This window comes from Bombina bombina, chromosome 5 (assembly GCF_027579735.1).
Source record: "Bombina bombina isolate aBomBom1 chromosome 5, aBomBom1.pri, whole genome shotgun sequence".
Taxonomy (NCBI): Eukaryota; Metazoa; Chordata; class Amphibia; order Anura; family Bombinatoridae; genus Bombina; species Bombina bombina.
In genome coordinates this window covers 577,132,478-577,158,102 of record NC_069503.1, presented here as the reverse complement: position 1 = coordinate 577,158,102, position 25,625 = coordinate 577,132,478, and positions in this window count along the sequence as shown.

The window sequence follows — 25,625 nt, the reverse complement described above, 5'->3', positions numbered from 1 at the left end:
ATTTGATCATTTCTTTTTTATTTTGTGTAATTTAGTGTTTGTTTGTTTTTGTAATTTAGTTAATTGTATTTAATTAATGTAATTTATTTAATTGTAGTGTAAGGTAAGGTGTTAGTTTAAGACAGGTTAGGTTTTATTTTACAGGTAAATTTGTATTTATTTTAACTAGGTAGCTAGTAAATAGTTAATAACTATGTATTAACTAGTCTACCTAGTTAAAATAAATACAAACTTAGCTGTGAAATAAAAATAAAACCTAAGATAGCTACAATGTAACTATTAGTTATATTGTAGCTATCTAAGGGTTTATTTTATTGGTATTTAGTTTTAAATAGGAATTAGTTAGGCAATGATAGTAATTTTTATTTAGATTTATTTTAATTATAGTAAAGTTAGTGGGTGTTAGGGTTAGGGTTAGACTTGGGGTTAGGTTTAGGGGTTAATAACTTTAGTATAGTGGCGGCCGATTAGGGGTTAATAAGTGTAATGTAGGTGGCGGTGATTTGGGGGCGGCAGATTAGAGGTTAATAAGTGTAGGTAGGTGGCGGTGACATTGGGGGCGGCAGATTAGGGATTAATAAGTATAATGTAGGTGGCGGCGATGTCGGGGGCAGCAGATTAGGGGTGTTTAGACTCTGGGTTTATGTTAGGGTGTTAGGTGTAAACATGTTTTCTTTCCCCATAGAAATCAATTGGGCTGCGTTACGGAGCTTTACGTTCCTTTATTGTAGGTGTTAGGCTTTTTTTTAGCCGGCTCTCCCCATTGATGTCTATGGGGAAATCGTGCACGAGCACGTAAAACCAGCTCAAAGCAGCGCTGGCATTGGAGTGCGGTTTTGAGCTCAATTTTGCTCAACGCTCACTTATTGCCTGCTAACGCCGGGTTTTTGCAAACCTGTAATAGCAGCGTTATAGGGAGGTGAGCGGTGACAATAACTTGCAAGTTAGCACCGAGCGCAAAACTCGTAATCTAGCCATTAATTATTAAAGGCCTAGTAAATGAATTGGGATAGGTTTGAAATGGAAAACTCTGTGATAACACATTCATTAAGCATCAGACAAACATTTGTGTAGATTTAAATCTACGCTGCCATAAGGCAATGTGTTAGTTGCTTTTAATAGTACCGTGACCTCAATTTTCTAAGGTAAGCGCTATTCTTCCAGTAATAGAAATCTCTGCAATTCATGGCCATGTAGCACTTTTTCTGTGGAATAATATTGGGATATGCAGCTTGAACGTTTAATACCCATTCATTTTCTGTTTTAAAGAATTAGTCATATGAAACAATTTTTCTGCCAAGTAACTTGGCATTGAAACTGTGTTTTAATTCCTTAGTTACTGTAGAAGTAAACATTTAGTCAATCTTTTAACAAATGCAATGTGTATTTTATTTTCTGTATTATGTATTTAGATGTCTCTAAACCACTAATAGAAAACGAGTCTTTAGAATAATATTTTACATATGTATTTAAATACATACTTTATGGGATGTTTACCTTGTTAATAAATAGGTTACTGTGTGGGGGATACATGAATCGGAATGGATTTACACTAATAACATAACCAAAATCAATAACTCAACAAACACACAAGTCCACTGAACTGAGAGCGCCTTCTCTAAATGTCTTTAAGAGGCATAAAGGACCACAACAGGTTAATTGCCCATGTCACCTACGGTAGTAGCATCAGTACTCACTATTAAAATGGCTTGATCAACATACATGTCCTTCAACCAGTAGTTATGGAGTTAATTCTGATCATTTAACTTTTGAATTTCAAAATCAGGAGGATAACAGAGGTAACGATTTTGGGCCAGATTACAGGAGGAGAGGTATTTAATGCTCCCGCTCACATGCTAATTACACTTGAAGTAAGCATTTAGCGTGCATCGGGTAGTGCTCCTATTACAAAGCTAAAACATTTTTGTTTGTGTGCTATCCCGATGCACGCAAAAAAAGAACTTTGGATATCGGGCATGCATTAATGTATTCCCGTATCGAAATCAATGGAGCAAAAAAAAGTGGGAAAAAACCTACCAGCCCACTCACGCACAAACCTGATCACATATTCTCAAGTGCGCTAACCAGACATAAAAATATGAATATTTCACATTCCAATGTTCTTCACATATTTCTATTTATTCATAAATACATATTTCTATATTTATCTAATATATATATATATATATATATATATATATATATATACATGATTATATATAGGTATAAATATATACTGTATATAGGGACATCTATTCATAAATACATAGAACATATTCTGCCTAGTGATGTCGCGAATAGTTCGCTGGCGAATAGTTCCCGGTGAACATAGCTTGTTTGCGTTCGCCGCGGCGGCCGAACATATCCGCCCCCTATTCGTCATCATTGAGTAAACTTTGACCCTGTACCTCACAGTCAGCAGACACATTCCAGCCAATCAGCAGCAGACCCTCCCTCCCAGGCCCTCCCACCTCCTGGACAGCATCCATTTTAGATTCATTCGGAAGCTGCATTCTTAGTGAGAGGAGGGACAGTGTAGCTGCTGCTGATTTAATAGGGAAATCGATAGCTAGGCTAGTGTATTCAGTGTCCACTACAGTCCTGAAGGACTCATCTGATCTCTGCTGTAAGGACAGCACCTCAAAAAGCCCTTTTTAGGGCTAGAACATCAGTCTGCTTTTTTTTATTTTTTCCTGTGTAATCTAATTGCAGTTGCCTGCCTGCCAGCGTGTGTGTCAGACTCACAGCGTATACTATGCCCACTTGCCCAGTGCCACCACTCATATCTGTTGTAACAGTAGTGTACATTTAAAAAAAAAACAACACTTTTTTGACTGTGAAATAATAGCAGTCAGTTTCCTTCACACGTGTGCGTTTCAGTGCCTGCCTGCCAAGGCACAGTGTCACACCAGTGCCACCACTCATATCTGTTGTAACAGTAGTGTACATTTAAAAAAAACAACACTTTTTTGACTGTGAAATAATAGCCGTCAGTTTCCTTCACACGTGTGCGTTTCAGTGCCTGCCTGCCTGCCTGCCAGGGCACAGTGTCACGCCAGTGCCACCACTCATATCTGGTGTAACAGTAGTGTACATTTAAAAAAACAAACACTTTTTTGACTGTGAAATAATAGCAGTCAGTTTCCTTCACACGTGTGCGTTTCAGTGCCTGCCTGCCAGGGCACAGTGTCACACCAGTGCCACCACTCATTTCTGGTGTAACAGTAGTGTACATTTAAAAAAAACAACACTTTTTTGACTGTGAAATAATAGCAGTCAGTTTCCTTCACACGTGTGCGTTTCAGTGCCTGCCTGCCAGGGCACAGTGTCACACCAGTGCCACCACTCATATCTGTTGTAACAGTAGTGTACATTTAAAAAAAAAAAAAAATTGACTGTGAAATAATAGCAGTCAGTTTCCTTCACACGTGTGCGTTTCAGTGCCTGCCTGCCAGGGCACAGTGTCACACCAGTGCCACCATTCATATGTGTTGTAACAGTAGTGTACATTTAAAAAAAAAAACAACACTTTTTGACTGTGAAATAATAGCAGTCAGTTTCCTTCACACGTGTGCGTTTCAGTGTCTGCCAGCCAGGGCACAGTGTCACACCAGTGCAACTCATATCTGGTGTAACAGTAGTGTACATTTAAAAAAACAACACTTTTTTGACTGTGAAATAATAGCAGTCAGTTTCCTTCACACGTGTGCGTTTCAGTGCCTGCCTGCCAGGGCACAGTGTCACACCAGTGCAACTCATATCTGGTGTAACAGTAGTGTACATTAAAAAAAAACAACACTGATAGGGGACGTAACAGGGATTAAACTGATAAGAATAGTACTACTTAACACACTACTCCTATCTGGTGGCACATTAGATTGCACGCGCAGTGCCCCAAATTTGAAGTAGGAGGATCGACCAAGCATCTTTTTCCATCTCCCGGTTCCTAAAATTGATGCCATATACACGTCCCCTGATAGGGGACGTAACAGGGATTAAACTGATAAGAATAGAACTACTTAACACACCACTCCTATCTGGTGGCACATTAGATTGCAGGCGCAGTGCCCCAAATTTGAAGTAGGAGGACCAACCAAGCATCTTTTTCCATCTCCCGGTTCCTAAAATCGATGCCATATACACGTCCCCTGATAGGGGACGTAACAGGGATTAAACTGATAGGAATAGTACTACTTAACACACCTTATAATAACGCAGAGAGAGGCAATGCAGAGAGAGGAGTCTGAAGAAGAGGAGTCAGAGGAGGAAGGTGGCTTTGAGGAGGTGGAAGACCAAACACAGCAGGCGTCCCAGGGGGCTTGTTGTCACCTTTCGGGGACCCTTGGTGTTGTACGTGGCTGGGTGGAGGAAGAGACCTTCAATGACATCAGTGAGGACAAGGAACGGGACATGGCTAGCTTGGTATCCAACCTTGTGCAAATGGGGAGTTTGCGGTTGTGCAAATGGGCTGTTTGCGGTTGTTTGCGGTGCGTTAAACGGGGAGTTTGGTCTGTCACTGTGAAGCGGGTGTAACCCTTACACTACCTGATCGATACAACATCATACGTGATGTTTTAAAGCATGTTATTCCAAACAATTTAGGAATGTTAGGTGATTTATGCCCTTTATGGATTAAAACCAGACTCTGCATCAACTATGTAATTTTCCATGGGAGTTTTGCCATGGATTCCCCTCCGGCATGCCACAGTCCAGGTGTTAGTCCCCTTGAAACAACTTTTCCATCACTATTGTGGCCAGAAAGAGTCCCTGTGGGTTTTAAAATTCGCCTGCCTATTGAAGTCTATGGCAGTTCGCCCGGTTCGCCCGTTCGCAAACTTTTGCGGAAGTACGCGTTTGCCGTTCGCGAACGGAAAATTTTATGTTCGTGACATCACTGCCATGTTCAGAACCTTGGAATGTGAAATATTTACAGTAAATACACAGTATAACGCTTTATTAATAAAGAATATTACATAAATAGTATTTTAGATGTTTTCAATGCATATTTATACATATGTATTTATGTGTTTATATGCGTATGTCTGTAAATACATATGTACACATATAAATACAGGCATACACATATATAACACATATATAAACATACTGTATATATATATATATATATATATATATTTACAAATCTTTGAACCCTTTTAACTTTTTTAACTTTTAACTTTTGTTCAATATTTTTTTAAATCATTTTTATTAGTGTTATTATGAGTGTAAATGTACTTTGTAATGTATTTTTTATGTATTTTGTGACATTTTTTTGTTTGGCAAAACAGTTAACCAGAGCTTTGAGGACGCTCTATCCCGACGAGCGTTAACTTTAATTGGGCTTAAGCGATCGCGCTTCCTTTCAACTTGTAATATGATCATTGCAACTGACATGCGCAAACAGATGAGATAATCCCTATTTCGCTCGTGCATAACTGTTAGCACGCCACTCCTTAACTAGCCCTTTATGCTTAAAGGGACATTCTGGTCAAAATATAAATGCACGTAGATTAAATACATTTTGGTATAGAAACATATTTGCAATATACTGTACATGTATGGTAAAAATGCTTCTACTAAAAGTTATCACTGTTTTAGTTTTAACATTTTTCTTTGCATGTGCATGTGAAGCATAGCTAGATATTTCCGGTGCACCATCATTTTAAATATTGCAGCTGCTCAGAGCACCAGTGGGGCTTGTAACATGTCAGCAATTAACAAACTGAGTCATAACCAGATGATACAAACTCCTTAGGCTCTCTGAGCAAGTGCTGTGTTTAATATGCTGGTGCACGGTGCATACTTAAATACACTTTAGAAACAGCTATAGCTTTTTTTTAGAAGCATTGTTGCTAATGCATGTATATTACAAAATGCTTCTATTCAAAACTGAAATGCATCCATGTGGATTCCAATTTTGCCTGGAATGTCGATTTAAGTAGCATTAACCCGTATAGGAATTTTGTGATTGTGATCACTAGAAACATACCCTAACAATTGGTTTTATCACAATGCTTTAAAAAAAAGTTGATTGGGCTACAAATATCCCCATAGACTTTTTCTGTTGAAAATGATTTTGATCGACCCCACTATCGGCAAACAATCAGAAATCGTTATCTACTGAAAACAAACACAAGATTGTGATCAATCTCTATATGACAAGAGGCATATGTGTGTAGCCACCAATCACCAGCTAGCACCCAGTAGTGAATTGTTGCTCCTGAGCCTATCTAGGTATACTTTTTAATACATGATACCAAGAAAATCAATTCAAGTAAACTAAAAAATGGCATGTTCTATATGAATAACGAAAGTTAAATTGTGAGTTTCATGTCCCTTTATTATTATTATTATTATTATTTATTTATATAGCGCCAACAGATTTGGCAGCGCTGTGAATGGGTACAAAGATAAAAGTACAACAGCATTATTCACAGCTCGTCAGGAATCCTCAACAATTTATCAAATATTATTGACTGAAGGCATAATTTATATTATAGACTCTGGTTACAAGCTACATGAGCTCAGGAAGAGCTGAAGAAACCTGTTATTAGTCCTACTAAATATTCTAATATTTACATCTGGGCGGCTGCGGCCTACACGTATGAGCGTGGCAATCCCCCCCCCCCCCCCCCCCCCCCCCGGCCATCTGGGTTAAGTGGCCACATACAGAGTTTAAAGGGAAGATTTTATCATAACTCCTATAATACTCTATTGCAGATCTCAGACTAACCCCGACCAACAATCATGGCTTGTATATCTGACATGACATGGGGTACTTTGGAGAAGCGATTGAGTGATCACTACGGCAGATTGGAGAGACGCATAGAGTCTATTGTTTGGAGTCGCTGCTTTTTGGATGGAGCACACGTTGAGAGCCGCAGTTCTGAAGAAGCAATTTCCCATTTTACAGAGAACGCTATGTCTCAGAATGTAGACACTTTGGAGCAGCAGCTCAAGAATACTTAAGTGCAAAGCGGACAAGTCCGTAATATGGCGATCTCCCTAACATGTAAGTTACCCGGAGCTTCAGCGGCGACAGGGTTTGTTAAGCAACCAGACCAGCACAGAATCATAAATTGGTCAGATCAAGGGAAGCCTCAAGGACCCACGAGAATGAAAGGATCCCAAAGACTGCATACACCTTTACTTCAAAGGCAGCGGAATACGTTACACTGGTTGCACCTCATTGATTGCCCTGGTACACAAAGCTGCAAAAATGCCCCACTCACAGAGAAAGGACTACATATTAAATACACTGCAGACATTGTAAAAACTGGAGTGGGTTAGGCATGTGACACTCGTGAAGACCTGTGGGATACATTATTAAGTGGTCTTGGCTCCTCTCATGTACTACGAAATAGCTTAATGCTTTGTGTACCCTTGTTTTTCCTCAGACTCATTTATAGTTAGATATAATGCATTGATGGCCAGTAGCCATGCTGTATTTTGCTCTTTTCTCCTATTATGTGGATTTATAATTTTTCATTTTGTATATGACGACTTTATAGTCTGATGGTATTTTTTTTTTTATCTGCACTAAAGATGAAAACTTTTTTATATTGTAAACTTGGGATAGTTGACCAGCAACTATTGTCCCCTTGTTGATGTGTCCTAACATATCTCACTGTATGTCTGCTTATTGCCCTGTAGGATTCATATATGGAAACTCATTAATTGATCATCTGATTGATTTATGTTAAATGGTTCATCCCTATGTGCTACAGTTCATATCCTAGTAGATTACAGGCACTTATACTTGCATATTAGCTTACCCAAATGTATGGGGAATACTTGACTGTATATAATAACCTGTGAACCTCCAAATCTGCTAAAAAATACCTAGTGAATATAACTGTGGAAACTCTGTCTATTGTGTATATGGGGAGGCATAGCTTGCCTTCCGTATAGCTCCATGTTATTTTTCCCTTTTCCTGTCTCTGTTTGTTTTGGCAGAGTTAGGTAGCTTCTGCCCAGTTCGGAGAGATGAGGTTTGTTCTCCGAGCCCCAACACAGTTAATACTTATCCTTTAGATTTAATTGCCCTCCCTTTAGCTTTTTTAGGTTTCTTAATTCTTGGACTCACTTGAGGTCCTAGTGACATAGGAGGGCGACCAAATGGTATAGGCCCATAAGTGACCTATCCTTTCTTAAAATCCCCAGTTTAGAAAGTTTCATAATGGCCCAGGTGAAGGGGGAATAAAAAATGAGGAAAATATTGGGTTTGCTCCTTTATTACTGTATTCTGACTTCTGTAACCAGAAGTATGTCTTGTTATATATGAACTGTTTGTCATACGAGCAAACTGTATGTTTTTTTTTCTTTGTTCCCTCAATAAAAATAAAATAAAAATAAAAAGTACAACAGTGATACAATACAATATAAGACACCGGACAAAATTAAAAAAACAAATACAGGGGGAATTGAGGGCCCTGTTCCTGTGGGAACTTACAATCTAGATGGGTAGGAGGTTAAGAAACAGGAGGTGGGGACTGCAAAGGTGATAATGATGTTAGTGTGGAGTTAGAAGAGGTCAACTGTTAGGTAAGTAGAATAAATTTGTTACTGATTTGGTGATAGGTTTCCCTGAACAAAAAGGTCTTTAGAGAGTGTTTAAAGGAGGAGAGGTTAGGGGAAAGTCTGACAGCTTGAGGAAGTGCGTTCCAGAGGGATGGTGCCACACAAGCGAAGTCCTGTAGTCTAGCATGGGAGGAGGTGATAGTAGAAGATACAGGGAGCAGGTCATTGTTGGATCTTAGGGGGCGGGCTGGAGTAGATTTGTTGATGAGTGAGGACAGGCAAGGGGGGCTGCATTGGTAAGGGCTTTGTAGGTCAGGGTGAGAATTTAATTCTGCTGTGAATTTGGGAGTCAGTGAAGGGACTCGCAGAGAGGTGCAGCAGATACAGAGCATCAGGAGAGATGGATTAGTCTAGCAGAGACATTTAGAATGGAATGAAGGGGGAGAGGCGGGAGAGAGGAAGCCCAGTTAGTAGGTTATTACAGTAGTCAAGTCGGGGAATTACTAGGGAGTGGATTAGCTGTTTAGTAGTTTCAGCACTCAGAGACAGGCACATTTTTTAGATATTGCGTAGGTGGTTGCGAAAGGATGAAGAGAGCAATTGGATGTGGGATCTAAAGGACAGATTGGGGTCAAGTGTAACTCCTAGGCAGTGGACTAGGGGTGATGGGTAGATAGTGGTGTCACCAACAGTGATAGAAAAGTTAAAAACTGAAGTAGAATTAGAAGGCGGTTTAGAAGGAGCTGTCTTGGACATGTTGATTTTTAGGTGGTGAAAGGCCATCCAGAAATAAATGCCAGATAAGCAGTTGCTGATGTGAGAAAGAACAGAAGGAGAGAGTGCAGGGGTGGATATGTATATCTGAGTATCATCAGCATAGAGGTGATAGTTGAAGCCATAGCTACTGATAAGTTTACCCAGTGAGGAAGTATAAGTAGAGGACCCAGAACAGAGCGTTGAGGTACTCCAACAGACAAAGGCAGTGAAGAGAAGTCGCCAGCGAATGAGACAGAAAAGGACCTATTAGAGAGTGGATCCAGGAGAGGGCAGTGTCACAGAGCCCAAGGAGCTGAGAGTCCGAAGGAGAAGGGGATGGTAAACTGTGTCAAAGGTAGCAGACAGGTTGAGTAAGATAAGTATAGAGTAGTGGCCGTTGTTTTTAGCAGAAAGAAGATTGTTAGTACCCTTAGTGTGGGCAGTCTCAGTTGAGTGTTGGGGACGATAGCCATAATGCAGGGGGTCAAGCAATGAGTTGGAGGACAGAACGTGGGTTAGGTGATCGAAAACAAGTTTTTCCCGGACTTTTGAAGCTAGCAGAAGCAGTGATATGGGTTGGTAGTTTGCAGGAGAATTGGGGTAGAGGGAGGGATTTTAGAGGATGGGGGTGACTTTTGAGTGAAGGAAGTTGGGAATGAACCGGTAGTAAGGGATAGGTTGAATATGTGAGTAAGAGCTGGGTGAGCATAGAAGACAGAGAAGGTATTAGATGTGAAGGGATAGGGTCAAGTGGGCAGGTAGTGAGGTGTGAGGAAGACAATAGGGAACTCACTTCATTCTCAGTGGTTGGGGGGAAGGTACTGAGAGTGGTGGAGGGGATGACCGAGGGCTGAGATGGAAGGTTGCAGTCTTGTGTTGGGATACTACTTTGGATAGTAAGAGTTTTGTTGAAAAAGTTGTCTGCCAGGTCTTGAGCACTAAAGGCAGATGAGGGGGGTGGTGCAGGTGGATACAGGAGAGAGTTGAAAATGGAGAAGAGACATTTAGGGTTTAGATTAATATGTAAACTAGTTAAAGAACCAGTAACTACCGAATATTTGCATAATCAACAAATGCATCATAACAATATAATGCAATAGTTAGGGTGACCATATTGCCACTTTATAAAGGGACACATATGAAAAATACATATGTCAGGGCTGTTTTCAGGGCTGTTTAAATAAATGTTTTGTATAAGAACCCTGACATTTGTATTTTTCATATGTGTCCCTTTTTAAAGCGGCAATATGGTCAGCCTAGCAATAGTACTTGTCTGAACTTCAGATGAGTAGCAGAAGTTATGTCTATTTCCACTCCCCCTGTATCATGTGACAGCCATCAGCCAATCACAAATACATATACGTATATTCTGTGAATTCTTGCACATGCTCAGTAGGATCTGGTGACTCAAAAAGGGTAAATATGAAAAGCCTGTGCGTGAACATTTTGTTTATGGAAGCAAATTTGAAAGTTGCTTAAAATTGCATGTTCTATCTGAATCATGAAAGTTTAATTTTGACGTGAATGTCCCTTTAAGTGTATGATCCTACCAGGTCTGATTAATAGACAGTATATCAAGTGTCATAGCTATTTTCTTACATTTCCAAGGTCATTGTCACTCTCTTCTTTACTGTTTGTTGTAAATCCAACTGATCTCATAAATTCATAAACAGGACTTAACGTTTTGTAAGGAATATATTGGCACTACATATGATTTTGCAGCTCAACATGTTAAGCAAACTTCTTCATTATAATAAATGTAAGGAAATATAAAGATATTTTCCATTTCTCATACTTAAGACATTTGTGGGATTGATTCTACTGGAAACTGTTTATGTACCATTTTGCTAAGCTTTGTTTGGCTGAAAAAGCAACCCATGTATTCAACAAATTCTTAGCAACCAGTGTTGTCCAGTATATTTCTTAGACACCTAATGTAATAAGTGTAATAGTATATCTCATCAGGAAAATGTAGCTTTCACATTTGGAGTTTACATGAAACCTTTAGCTTTCTGTGATAGTTTGTAGTTCATAAGCTTACCCCAGATAAGGGTTCATTAAATTTAACTTCCAAGGAGTTTTCCTAATAACTAAAAAGGGTACAATTTCAAATTAAACTATACAGGAACAAATTCCTAAATCCAGAATTCCAAAATTCAGAATTATTCCAAAATCCAGACTTTCTCCAACATTGGTGTGTCCGGTCCACGGCGTCATCCTTACTTGTGGGATATTCTCTTCCCCAACAGGAAATGGCAAAGAGTCCCAGCAAAGCTGGTCACATGATCCCTCCTAGGCTCCGCCCACCCCAGTCATTCTCTTTGCCGTTGCACAGGCAACATCTCCACGGAGATGGTTAAGAGTTTTTTGGTGTTTAAATGTAGTTTTATTCTTCTATCAAGTGTTTGTTATTTTAAAATAGTGCTGGTATGTACTATTTACTCTGAAACAGAAAAGGATGAAGATTTCTGTTTGTAAGAGGAAGATGATTTTTAGCAGACAGTAACTAAAATCGATTGCTGTTTCCACACAGGACTGTTGAGATGAAGTAACTTCAGTTGGGGGAAACAGTTAGCAGTCTTTTCTGCTTAAGGTATGACTAGCCATATTTCTAACAAGACCATGTAATGCTGGAAGGCTGTCATTTCCCCTCATGGGGACCGGTAAGCCATTTTCTTAGTTAAACATAAAAGAATAAAGGGCTTCAAAAAGGGCTTAAAAACTGGTAGACATTTTTCTGGGCTAAAACAATTGCTTTACTAGGCATTTTATGCAGATTCTAACTAATTTTTGGTATTATAATCTTGGGGAACGTTTAGAAAAACGGCAGGCACTGTGTTGGACACCTTTTTCAGATGGGGGCCTTTCTAGTTATAGACAGAGCCTCATTCTGGGACTGTATAGGGGTTAAATGTAAAAACGGCTCCGGTTCCGTTAATTTAAGGGTTAAAGCTCTGAAATTTGGTGTGCAATACTTTTAATGCTTTAAGACACTGTGGTGAAATTTTGGTGAATTTTGAACAATTCCTTCATACTTTTTCACATATTCAGTAATAAAGTGTTTTCAGTTTGAAATTTAAAGTGACAGTAACGGTTTTATTTTAAAATGTTTTTTTGTGCTTTGTTGACAAGTTTAAGCCTGTTTAACATGTCTGTATCATCAGATAAGCTATGTTCTATATGTATGAAAGCCAATGTGTCTCCCCATTTAAATTTATGTGATAATTGTGCCATAGTGTCCAAACAAAGTAAGGACAGTAATGCAACAGATAATGATATTGCCCAAGATGATTCCTCAAATGAGGGGAGTAAACATGATACTACATCATCCCCTACTGTGTCTACACCAGTTATGCCCACACAGGAGGCCCCTAGTACATCTAGTGCGCCAATACTTATTACCATGCAACAATTAACGGCTGTAATGGATAACTCCATAGCAAATCTTTTATCCAAAATGCCTACTTATCAGAGAAAGCACGATTGCTCTGTTTTAAACACTGAAGAGCAAGAGGGCGCTGATGATAATTGTTCTGTCATACCCTCACACCAATCTGAAGGGGCCATGAGGGAGGTTTTGTCTGAGGGAGAAATTTCAGATTCAGGAAAAATTTCTCATCAAGCTGAACCTGATGTTGTGACATTTAAATTTAAATTAGAACATCTCCGCACACTGCTTAAGGAGGTGTTATCTACTCTGGATGATTGTGACAATTTGGTCATTCCAGAGAAATTATGCAAGATGGACAGGTTCCTAGAGGTTCCGGTGCCCCCCGACGCTTTTCCTATACCCAAGCGGGTGGCGGACATAGTAAATAAGGAGTGGGAAAAGCCCGGCATACCTTTTGTTCCCCCCCCTATATTTAAGAAATTATTTCCTATGGTCGACCCCAGAAAGGACTTATGGCAGACAGTCCCCAAGGTCGAGGGGGCAGTTTCTACTCTAAACAAACGCACTACTATTCCTATCGAAGATAGTTGTGCTTTCAAAGATCCTATGGATAAAAAATTGGAAGGTTTGCTTAAAAAGATTTTTGTACAGCAAGGCTACCTTCTACAACCAATTTCATGCATTGTTCCTGTCACTACGGCAGCGTGGTTCTGGTTCGAGGAACTAGAAAAGTCGCTCAGTAGAGAAACTCCATATGAGGAGGTTATGGACAGAGTTCACGCACTTAAATTGGCTAACTTTTATTTTAGATGCCGCTTTGCAATTAGCCAGATTAGCGGCGAAAAATTCAGGGTTTGCTATCGTGGCGCGCAGAGTGCTTTGGCTAAAGTCTTGGTCAGCGGATGTGTCTTCCAAGACAAAATTGCTTAACATTCCTTTCAAAGGTAAAACATTATTTGGACCTGATTTGAAAGAGATTATTTCAGACATCACTGGGGGAAAGGGCCACGCCCTCCCACAGGATAGGTCTTTTAAGGCTAAAAATAAGCCTAATTTTCGTCCCTTTCGCAGAAACGGACCAGTCTCTAATTCTGTATCCTCTAAGCAAGAGGGTAATACTTCACAACCCAAACCAGCCTGGAAACCAATGCAAGGCTGGAACAAGGGTAAGCAGGCCAAGAAGCCTACCACTGCTACCAAAACAGCATGAAGGGATAGCCCCCGATCCGGGACCGGATCTAGTGGGGGGCAGACTTTCTCTCTTTGCTCAGGCTTGGGCAAGAGATGTTCAGGATCCTTGGGCGCTAGAAATAGTTTCTCAAGGTTATCTCCTGGAATTCAAGGAACTACCCCCAAGGGGAAGGTTCCACAGGTCTCAATTATCTTCAAACGAAATAAAGAGACAGGCATTCTTACATTCTGTAGAAGACCTGTTAAAGATGGGAGTGATACATCCAGTTCCAATAAGAGAACAAGGAATGGGATTTTATTCCAATCTGTTCATAGTTCCCAAAAAAGAGGGAACATTCAGACCAATTTTGGATCTAAAGATCCTAAACAAATTTCTCAGGGTACCATCGTTCAAAATGGAAACTATTCGAACGATCCTACCTACTATCCAGGAAAATCAATTTATGACTACCGTGGATTTAAAGGATGCGTACCTACATATTCCTATCCACAAGGAACATCATCAGTTCCTAAGGTTCGCTTTTCTGGACAAGCATTACCAGTTTGTGGCACTTCCATTTGGATTAGCCACTGCTCCAAGGATTTTCACAAAGGTACTAGGGTCCCTTCTAGCGGTTCTAAGACCAAGGGGCATTGCAGTAGTACCTTACTTGGACGACATCCTGATTCAAGCGTCGTCCCTGTCAAAAGCAAAGGCTCATACGGACATCGTCCTAGCCTTTCTCAGATCTCACGGATGGAAGGTGAACAAAGAAAAAAGTTCTCTGTCCCCGTCAACAAGAGTTCCCTTCTTGGGAACAATAATAGATTCCTTAGAAATGAGGATTTTTCTGACAGAGGTCAGAAAATCAAAACTTCTAAGCTCTTGTCAAGTACTTCATTCTGTTCCTCGTCCTTCCATAGCGCAGTGCATGGAAGTAATAGGATTGATGGTTGCAACAATGGACATAGTTCCTTTTGCACGAATTCATCTAAGACCATTACAACTGTGCATGCTCCGACAGTGGAATGGGGATTATACAGACTTGTCTCCGACGATTCAAGTAGATCAAAAGACCAGAGATTCACTCCGTTGGTGGCTGACCCTGGACAATCTGTCACAGGGAATGAGCTTCCGCAGACCAGAGTGGGTCATTGTCACGACCGACGCCAGCCTAGTGGGCTGGGGCGCGGTCTGGGAATCCCTGAAAGCTCAGGGTCTATGGTCTCGGGAAGAGTCTCTTCTCCCGATAAACATTCTGGAACTGAGAGCGATATTCAATGCTCTCAGAGCTTGGCCTCAACTAGCAAAGGCCAAATTCATAAGGTTTCAGTCAGACAACATGACGACCGTTGCATATATCAATCATCAGGGGGGAACAAGGACTTCCCTGGCGATAAAAGAAGTGACCAAGATAATTCAATGGGCGGAGGATCACTCCTGCCACTTGTCTGCGATCCACATCCCAGGAGTGGAAAATTGGGAAGCGGATTTTCTGAGTCGTCAGACATTCCATCCGGGGGAGTGGGAACTCCATCCGGAAATCTTTGCCCAAATAACTCAATTATGGGGCATTCCAGACATGGATCTGATGGCGTCTCGTCAGAACTTCAAGGTTCCTTGCTACGGGTCCAGATCCAGGGATCCCAAGGCGACCCTAGTAGATGCACTAGTAGCACCTTGGACCTTCAACCTAGCTTATGTATTCCCACCGTTTCCTCTCATCCCCAGGCTGGTAGCCAGGATCAATCGGGAGAGGGCCTCGGTGATCTTGATAGCTCCTGCGTGGCCACGCAGGACTTGGTATGCAGACCTGGTGAATATGTCATCGGCTCCACCATGGAAGCTACCTTTGAGACAGGACCTTCTTGTTCAGGGTCCATTCGAACATCCGAATCTGGTTTCCCTCCAACTGACGGCTTGGAGATTGAACGCTTGATTTTATCAAAGCGTGGGTTTTCAGATTCTGTAATAGATACTCTGATTCAGGCTAGAAAGCCTGTAACTAGAAAAATTTACCATAAAATATGGAAAAAATATCTGTTGGTGTGAATCTAAAGGATTCCCATGGAACAAGATAAAAATTCCTAAGATTCTATCCTTTCTACAAGAAGGTTTGGAGAAAGGATTATCTGCAAGTTCTCTGAAGGGACAGATCTCTGCTTTATCTGTTTTACTTCACAAAAGACTGGCAGCTGTGCCAGATGTTCAAGCATTTGTTCAGGCTCTGGTTAGGATCAAGCCTGTTTACAGACCTTTGACTCCTCCCTGGAGTCTAAATCTAGTTCTTTCAGTTCTTCAAGGGGTTCCGTTTGAACCCTTACATTCCGTAGATATTAAGTTATTATCTTGGAAAGTTTTGTTTTTGGTTGCAATTTCTTCTGCTAGAAGAGTTTCAGAGTTATCTGCTCTGCAGTGTTCTCCGCCCTATCTGGTGTTCCATGCAGATAAGGTGGTTTTGCGTACTAAGCCTGGTTTTCTTCCGAAAGTTGTTTCCAACAAAAATATTAACCAGGAGATAGTTGTACCTTCTTTGTGTCCGAATCCAGTTTCAAAGAAGGAACGTTTGTTACACAATTTGGACGTAGTCCATGCTCTAAAATTCTATTTAGAGGCTACTAAAGATTTCAGACAAACATCTTCCTTGTTTGTTGTTTATTCTGGTAAAAGGAGAGGTCAAAAAGCGACTTCTACCTCTCTTTCCTTTTGGCTTAAAAGCATTATCCGATTGGCTTATGAGACTGCCGGACGGCAGCCTCCTGAAAGAATCACAGCTCACTCCACTAGGGCTGTGGCTTCCACATGGGCCTTCAAGAACGAGGCTTCTGTTGACCAGATATGTAAGACAGCGACTTGGTCTTCACTGCACACTTTTGCCAAATTTTACAAATTTGATACTTTTGCTTCTTCGGAGGCTATTTTTGGGAGAAAGATTTTGCAAGCCGTGGTGCCTTCCATTTAGGTGACCTGATTTGCTCCCTCCCTTCATCCGTGTCCTAAAGCTTTGGTATTGGTTCCCACAAGTAAGGATGACGCCGTGGACCGGACACACCAATGTTGGAGAAAACAGAATTTATGCTTACCTGATAAATTACTTTCTCCAACGGTGTGTCCGGTCCACGGCCCGCCCTGGTTTTTTAATCAGGTCTGATGAATTATTTTCTCTAACTACAGTCACCACGGTATCATATGGTTTCTCCTATATATATTTCCTCCTGTCCGTCGGTCGAATGACTGGGGTGGGCGGAGCCTAGGAGGGATCATGTGACCAGCTTTGCTGGGACTCTTTGCCATTTCCTGTTGGGGAAGAGAATATCCCACAAGTAAGGATGACGCCGTGGACCGGACACACCGTTGGAGAAAGTAATTTATCAGGTAAGCATAAATTCTGTTTTTTCCTAAATATTTTTTTTAAAAAAATAAATACAATGATTAAAAATTATAACTTTCCCCAACCGTTAGTCACAATTTTCTCTGCCTGTGTGGTTTAGTTTTGTGCTCTAAAATACAAATGCTGGCTTACATTTATTTAAAACAAAAATGATTACCTTTCTAATAACGGTAATGTACTATCTTTGTGGTAGCACCATGTATAAAAAAGTATTAAAAATGAAAACGGCACCAAAAATTGCTCACCAATATCCAAACTACATTAAAAGAATGGTCATCCAAAACCATATCGTGGTGGGGACGAATTCAAACAATTAAGTTGACAATTCTCCCCAAAATTGTATTCCTATTTCAAGCCATTCCCATTTCTTTGTCATCTAAAAACATCCATAAGCTACAAGCTAGTATTAACGCGTACAAAAGGGGCTCTGTGAAACCAAGGATACAGAGTAAGACACTATATAAGTATCTAGATGAGGGTGGGTTGGGCTCTCCCAATATTAGATTGCATTATGAAGCCATTATCTTACAAAGAGTTATAGATTGGCATACAGGTGCTAATTCTAAGGCGTGGGTTAAATAGAACTCTAATATTTTGAAATCTCTACAGGTGGGAGCCTTGTGTTGGTTTGACAAAGCTGTCAGACCGCAAATTATACAGCATATTGCGATATATAAACACATTTAACTATTAGGACAAATTGCAAAAAAATACAAATGGAGTATCATCTCTCTGTTCTCCTATGTCCCCTATATATCTCAATAGTGAATTTTTGAGAGCCGCTTTTTCAAAAAATTACTCTCACCAATTATGTGGGGAATTAATCCCCATTGCAAAACTCTTTGAGAACGGTAAACTCATATTAAACATTGTCACAGACAATAGGAGAGTTTTTTTTTTATAGTTCAAGTCCACCATTTAATACAGACTTCCACTTTCAAGGCTAACTTTCTTAGGCCGCCAACCTGATTTGAAAAGTTTTGTTTGGAAGGAAAGCCTATTAAGGGCACACTGTCACCAGCTGGAAGATGCATGTTAAAATTGCACACCAACACTCTGCCTACGTACAGTTGTGCTCATAAGTTTACATACACTGGCAGAATTGATGATTTCTTGGCCATTAAATCATAATGACAAAAGAAACTACCCAAATGACCCTGATCAAAAGTTTACATAACCTGGTGATTTTGGCCTGATAACCTGCACACAAGTTGACACAAAGGGGTTTGAATGATTTCTTGTAATTAGTGTGTGTGTATAAAAGGTCAATGAGTTTCTGGACTCCTGACAGACCCTTGCTTCTTTCATCCAGTGCTGCACTGATGATTCTGGATTCTGAGTCATGGGGAAAGCAAAAGAATTGTCAAAGGATCTGCGGGAAAAGGTAGTTGAACTGCCAAAAACAGGAAAGGGATATAAAAAGATATCCAAGGAATTGAGAATGCAAATCAGCAGTGTTCAAACTCTAATAAAGAAGTGGAAAATGAGGGGTTCTGTTGAAACCAAACCACGGTCAGATAGACCAACTAAATATTCAGCCACAACTGCAAGAAAAATTGTTCGGGATGCAAAGACAAACCCACAAATAACTTCAGGTGAAAAACAGGACATGAGGTGTGGCACTTGAAGAAAGATGAGCTGCATGGTCGAGTCACCAGAAGAAAGCCATTACTATGCAAATGCCACAAAGTATTCTGCTTACAATATGCCAAACAGCACAGAGACAAGCCTCAAACCTTCTGGCACAAAGTCATTTGGAGTGATGAGACCAAAATTGAGCTTTTTGGCCACAACCATAAACTCAACATTTGGAGAGGAGTCAACAAGGCCTATGATGAAAGGTACACCATTCCTACTGTGAAACACGGAGGTGGATCGCTGATGTTTTGGGGATGTGTGAGCTACAAAGGTACAGGAAATTTGGTCAGAATTGATGGCAAGATGAATGCAGTATGTTATCAAACAGAACGCCTAATTTTTTACCTCTTGATTAGAGCTTGAACACTGCTGATTTGCATTCTCAATTCCTTGGATATCTTTTTATATCTCTTTCCTGTTTTATACAGTTCAACTACCTTTTTCCCACGGATCCTTTGACAATTCTTTTTCTTTCCCCATGACTCAGAATCCAGAAATGTCAGGGCAGCACTGGATGAAAGATGCAAGGGTCTGTCAGGAGTCCAGAAACTCATTGACCTTTTATACACACACACACTAATTACAAGCAAACAGATCACAGGTGAGGATGGTTACCTTTAATAGCCATTCAAACCCCTTTGTGTCAACTTGTGTGCATGTTATCAGGCCAAAATCACCAGGGTATGTAAATCTTTTGATCAGGGTCATTTGGGTAATTTCTGTTGTCATTATGATTTAAAAAGAGTAAACACAGTTGATTGATAATAAATGGCTTCAGCCAAACACTAACCATGAGTAAAAGAAAAGTTTTTGTGTTTATCATTCATATTCTCTGAAAAATGGCCAAGAAATCATAAATTCTGCCAGGGTATGTAAACTTATGAGCACAACTGTGTACTAATAAATGGAATGCTGAACTTGACAATCCTATTAACATAAAATTCTGACAAGGTATCTTTAGATGCACTCACAAATCTTCGCATTCTGCCCAGATGTTAGAATTAAATTACAAAATACTATCCCACTGGTATTTGACTCCAGCTTGCCTTCATATCATTTATCCCCACAGCGTGAATACATGTTGGAGAGAATGTGGATGTGTTGGAAATATGATGCATGTCTGGTGGGAATGCAGTGGAGTAAAGCCTTTATGGAGAGAGGTGGAAGACCTGGGAAAGTACTTGTTTGGAGAGGAGTTTGTGCTAAGATTCACTCTGGCAGTCTTGAATGCTAGACCACCTAGCACTTGTAAAATAAGAATACCTCTATTTCAAATTGCTATAAATGGTGCCAAATCTGTAATTGCACGACATTGAAAGAAAACTGTGTCCCCCCAATAAACAATTATGGTTAGCCAGAATAGAGGAATTGCTAATACTAGAGGGGTATGGCTATTTTAAGGGGGATATTTATCAAATGTCTGGCGGACCTGATCCGACAGTGCGGATCAGGTCCGCCAGACCTTGCTGAGCTCTTGTAAGCTGCTGGTGCAACGCCGCCCCCTGCAGATTCCCAGCAGGGAGATGTCAATCAACCCGATCGTACTTGATAAATAGGCCACTATGAATCAAAATTCAGACTTCTTCAACAACATTAAATTTTATTGGGAATAATACAATTACTCCAAGGTCTAGACAAGGGGGCATATTTATTAAGCTCTGTATGGAGCTTGAGGCCCCTTGTTTCCGCTGAGCCTTCAGGCTCACCGGAAACAGAAGTTATGAAGACCGCTGCTCCATAACTTGTCCGCCTGCTCTGAGGCGGCGGACAGAAATCAACCCAATCGAATAGGTTGATTGACAACCTCTGCAAGAACTGCTGGTGCAATGATAAATGCCGACAGCGTATGCTGTGCTGTCGGCATTTATCGATGTGCATCGATTTAAAGCGGACATGATACACTACTTTGTATCATGTCCGCTTGCACATTGTTAAATATGCCCTCATGGGTAAGAAAGAATATAGGGTTCTCCATCCTTCAACAAAAATCAAAGTAAACGACTTGTTCTTGATGCTGAAAATGTTATGTTCTAAAACATTGCAAATTTTCATTTATGTTATTATATTGATAACTTATATTGCTGAAAATCTTAATAAAGAATATATTTAAAAAAAATATATAACGGTATGTATAAGCAGCTGTAATAATGACATATAAATATTGCCTAAATGACCTAAGATATTGAGGCCTACTTATCAAGCCGTCAACTTATTTGCATTCGCCGGCACCAATACTCTCACCTGACATCGCGGCCGCGGACCTGAATACGCTCTCCATATTTATAAAGAAAGCTGTCAAAAAGCCGCGCACCAAGTACGGGGCGATGAGCAGTGGACTATTGTTAACTAAAAAGTCTTCGATCTCCCTGCTTTTCGGCTTTTTCACAGCTTTATTTGTATACTGTCACTAAACACAGCCACTATACTAAACTGTTTAACCCCTATCCCGCCGATCCCGGACCCCGCCGCAACTAAATAAAGTTATTAACCCCTTTCCCGCCGCTCCCGGAGCCGACCGCAACTCTAATAAAGTTATTAACCCCTATCCCGCCGCTCCCGGAGCCCACCACAACTAAATAAAGTTATTAACTCCTATTCCGCCGCTCCCGGAGCCCACCGCAACTAACTAAAGGTATTAACCCCTAAACCTCTGGTCTCCCACATCACTACCACTTACTAAACCTATTAACCCCTAAACAGACAGCCCCCCACATCTCCATAAACTAAATTAAACTATTAACCCCTAAACCTAACAACCCGCTAAATTTATAATAAATATTAACTCATCCCTATCTTATAATAAATTTAAACTTACCTTTAGATTTAAATTAAACTATATTAAACTATTAATTAATCTACCCTAACTATTATACTAAAATTACATTAAACTATATTAAACTATTGATTAATCTACCTTAACTATTATACTAAATTACATTAAACTATATTAAACTATTAATTAATCTACCCTAACTGTTATACTAACATTACATTAAACTACAAATTAAATTAACTATATTATATATTTAAAAACCTAACCCAACTCAAATAATTTAAATCTACAATAAAAAATTACAAAAAAAACTAACAACTAAGTTACAAAAAATAAAAAAGAAATTATCAAAGATTTAAACTAATTACACCTAATAAAAAAAAAAAAAAACCCTAACCTACAATAAACTACAAATAGCCCTTAAAAGGGCCTTTTGCGGGGCATTGCCCCAAAGAAATCAGCTCTTTTACCTGTAAATAAAAATACAAACACCCCCCAACAGTAAAACCCACCACCCACACAAACAACCCCCCCAAATAAAAACCTAACTATAAAAACCTAAGCTCCCCATTGCCCTGAAAAGGACATTTTGATGGGCATTGCTCTTAAAAGGGCATTTAGCTCTATTGCTGCCCAAACCCTAATCTAAAACTAAAACCCTCCCAATAAACCCTTAAAAAAACCTTAACACTAACCCCTGAAGATCCACTTACAGTTTTGAAGATCCGACATCCATCCTCAAAGAAGTGGGGAGAAGTCCTCATCGAAGCCGGCAGAAGTCTTCCTCCAAGGGGCCGAAGTCTTCATCCAAACCTGCAGAAGTCTTCACCCAGATGGCATCTTCTATCTTCATCCATCCAACGCGGAGCGGCTCCATCTCCAAGACATCCGACGTGGAGCATCCTCTTCGTTCGACGTCTTCTTGAACAATGAATGTTCCTTTAAATGATGTCATCCAAGATGGTGTCCCTTAGATTCCGATTGGCTGATAGAATTCTATCAGCCAATCAGAATTAAGGTTGAAAAAATCCTATTGGCTGTTGCAATCAGCCAATAGGATTGAGCTTTCATCCTATTGGCTTATCCAATCAGCCAATAGGATTGAGCTTGCATTCTATTGGCTGATTGAGGATGGATGTTGGATCTTCAAAACTGTAAGTGGATCCTCAGGGGTTAGTGTTAGGTTTTTTAAGGGTTTATTGGGTGGGTTTTAGTTTTAGATTAGGGTTTGGGCAGTGCCCATCCAAATGCCCTTTTCAGGGCAATGGGGAGCTTAGGTTTTTTAGATTAGGTTTTTATTTGGGGGGTTAGTTGTGTGGGTGGTGGGTTTTACTGTTGGGGGGTATTTGTATTTTTTTATTTACAGGAAAAAGAGCTGATTTCTTTGGGGCAATGTAGTTTATTGTAGGTTAGGGTTTATTTTTATTTTGAGGGGGCTTTTTTATTTCCATAGGGCTCTTAGATTAGGTGTAATTAGTTTAAATATTTGATAATTTATTTTTTATTTTGTGTAACTTAGTGGGGTTTTTTTTGTAACTTAGTGTTTGTTATTTTTTGTAATTTAGTTGTTAGTTTTTTGTAACTTTGTAATTGTTTATTGTAGATTTAAATTATTTGAGTAGGGTTAGGTGTTTAAATATATAATATAGTTAATTTAATTTGTAGTTTAATGTAATTTTAGTATAACAGGGTAGATTAATAATTAGTTTAATATAGTTTAATGTAATTTTAGTATACTAGTTAGTGTAGGTTAATTAATAGTTTAATATAGTTTAATTTAAATCTAAAGGTAAGTTTAAATGTATTATAAGATAGGGATGAGTTAATATTTAATATAAAGTTACCGGGTTGTTAGGTTTAGGGGTTAATAGTTTAATTTAGTTTATGGTGATGTGGGGGCTGGCAGTTTAGGGGTTAATAGGTTTAGTAAGTGCTTGTGATGTGGGAGGCCAGGGGTTTAGGGGTTAATACATTTATTTAGTTGCAGTGGGCTCCGGGAGCAGCAGGATAGGGGTTAATAACTTTATATAGGTGTCGGCGGTGTCGGGGAGGTAGATTAGGGGTTAATAAGTATAATGTAGGTGGCGGAGGTGGCGGTCGGCAGATTAGGGGTTAATAAGTATAATGTAGGTGGCGGCGGTGTAGGGGCCGGCAGATTAGGGGTTAATAAGTATTATGTAGTTGGCGGTGGCGTAGGGGGCGGCAGATTAGGGCTTAATAAGTATAATGTAGGTGGCGGCGGTGTAGGGGGCAGCAGATTAGGGGTGTTTAGACTCGGGGCTTATGTTAGGGTGTTAGGTGTAAACATAACTTTTATTCTCCCATAGGAATCAATTGGGTATCGGGCAGCAGCGAACATGAGCTTTTGCTGCTTTCAGATTCCCATTGATTCCTAGGGCATCTGCCGCCTCCAGGGTGGCGGATTGAAAATCAGGTACGCTGGGCCGGAATAGTGGCGAGCGTACCTGTTAGAAGTTTGATAACTAACAAAAGTATTCAGATAGTGCCGAATTTGCATTCGGAACATCTGTAATGACGTAAGCATCGATCGGTGTCGGACTGAGACCGGCGGATCATATGTTACGTCACAAATTTCAACTTTTGCCGATCTGTAGGCTTTGATAAATAAGGGGAATCAGGCTCTCTATAATTACGCTGCGGAATTCCAGCATATTTGCGGTTGATGGCTTGATAAGTTGGCCTCATTATTTACACTTTCTTCCATCCCCTCTTCAAGCTGTCCCTTTACCGATTCAAATATACAAATATTCTGAAATTCAAACTATTCCAAAATCTAAACGCATTCCAGTTCCAAACAGTTTGTGTAAAGAGCTTTGCGCATGTATTACTTTACATTTATAATAAGAGCTATGTGTTTTCATGTATATAAGGGTTTTTAAATTCAAAACATAACTTTGCACCCCAAAAACACAACCGTATTCCAATAATATTCCAATCCATTTTTGAACAGGTTGTAACACAATTTGGATTTATCTATTAGAAAAAAATTGCCCTGTTTAATTTGTATTTGACCTATTGTACACAGCTTTTTCAAGTAAGCACAATTATCTAGATTCAAATAAATGTGTTCATGAAACTAAAATCTTGCTGAAAAAAAATACTCGCTGCAGCTCTGCAGCTCGAAAAATGCAGAATTTAGAAAGATTTGTAACTGCCCTTTGCCACAGCTGCAAGATCAGCTTCATTAAAAGCATTGGAGAAGTATCTCATAACCAATTTCTTGATGAATAGAATGAGTTTTACTGTCAAGGATATTACAGTCATCACTAAAAAGTCTCCAAAACCTCTATACTATAATCGCGTTTGTAACGCATCCATCAGTGTCGGCAGTTGCGCACGCATCCTCAAAGGAATGTTGGCTGCGCGAGGCAGCCAAAAGAATGTTGGCTGCACGAGGCAGCCAAAAGAATGTTGGCTGCGTGCGCAGCCAAAAGAATCCAACTGGATGCAGCAAAGCTGCATCCTGGTGGATTCCAAAAATGGCAGGATGGTGAAAGGTGGATTTCACCATCCTGCCATTTTCGGAATCCACCAGGATTCAGCGTAGGCAAACTCGAAGCTTTAAAAAAAAAAAAAAAATGCAACCTCCCGCAAGTAATAAATAAAAAAACATGTAACTGCCCGCACAAAATAGAACAAAAAAACCCCACAAAGTATTAACAAACACCTAAACCATAAATCCCACATTGCAAAATAATAAAGTAATTAACTCCTAATATGAAATTACATAATTAACATATTAACCCCTTAACTGCCAACCTCTCACATGGAAATAAACCTAATTAACCCCTAAACCGACAAACCCCTACATCGCAATAAACTTAATTAACCGATTAACCCCTAAACCGCCAAACCCCCACATCACAATAAACCTAATTCACCTATTAATTCCTAAACTGCCAACCCCTCCATAATGCAAATAACTAATTTAATTACTAACCCCCCTAACCTAACACCCCCTAAA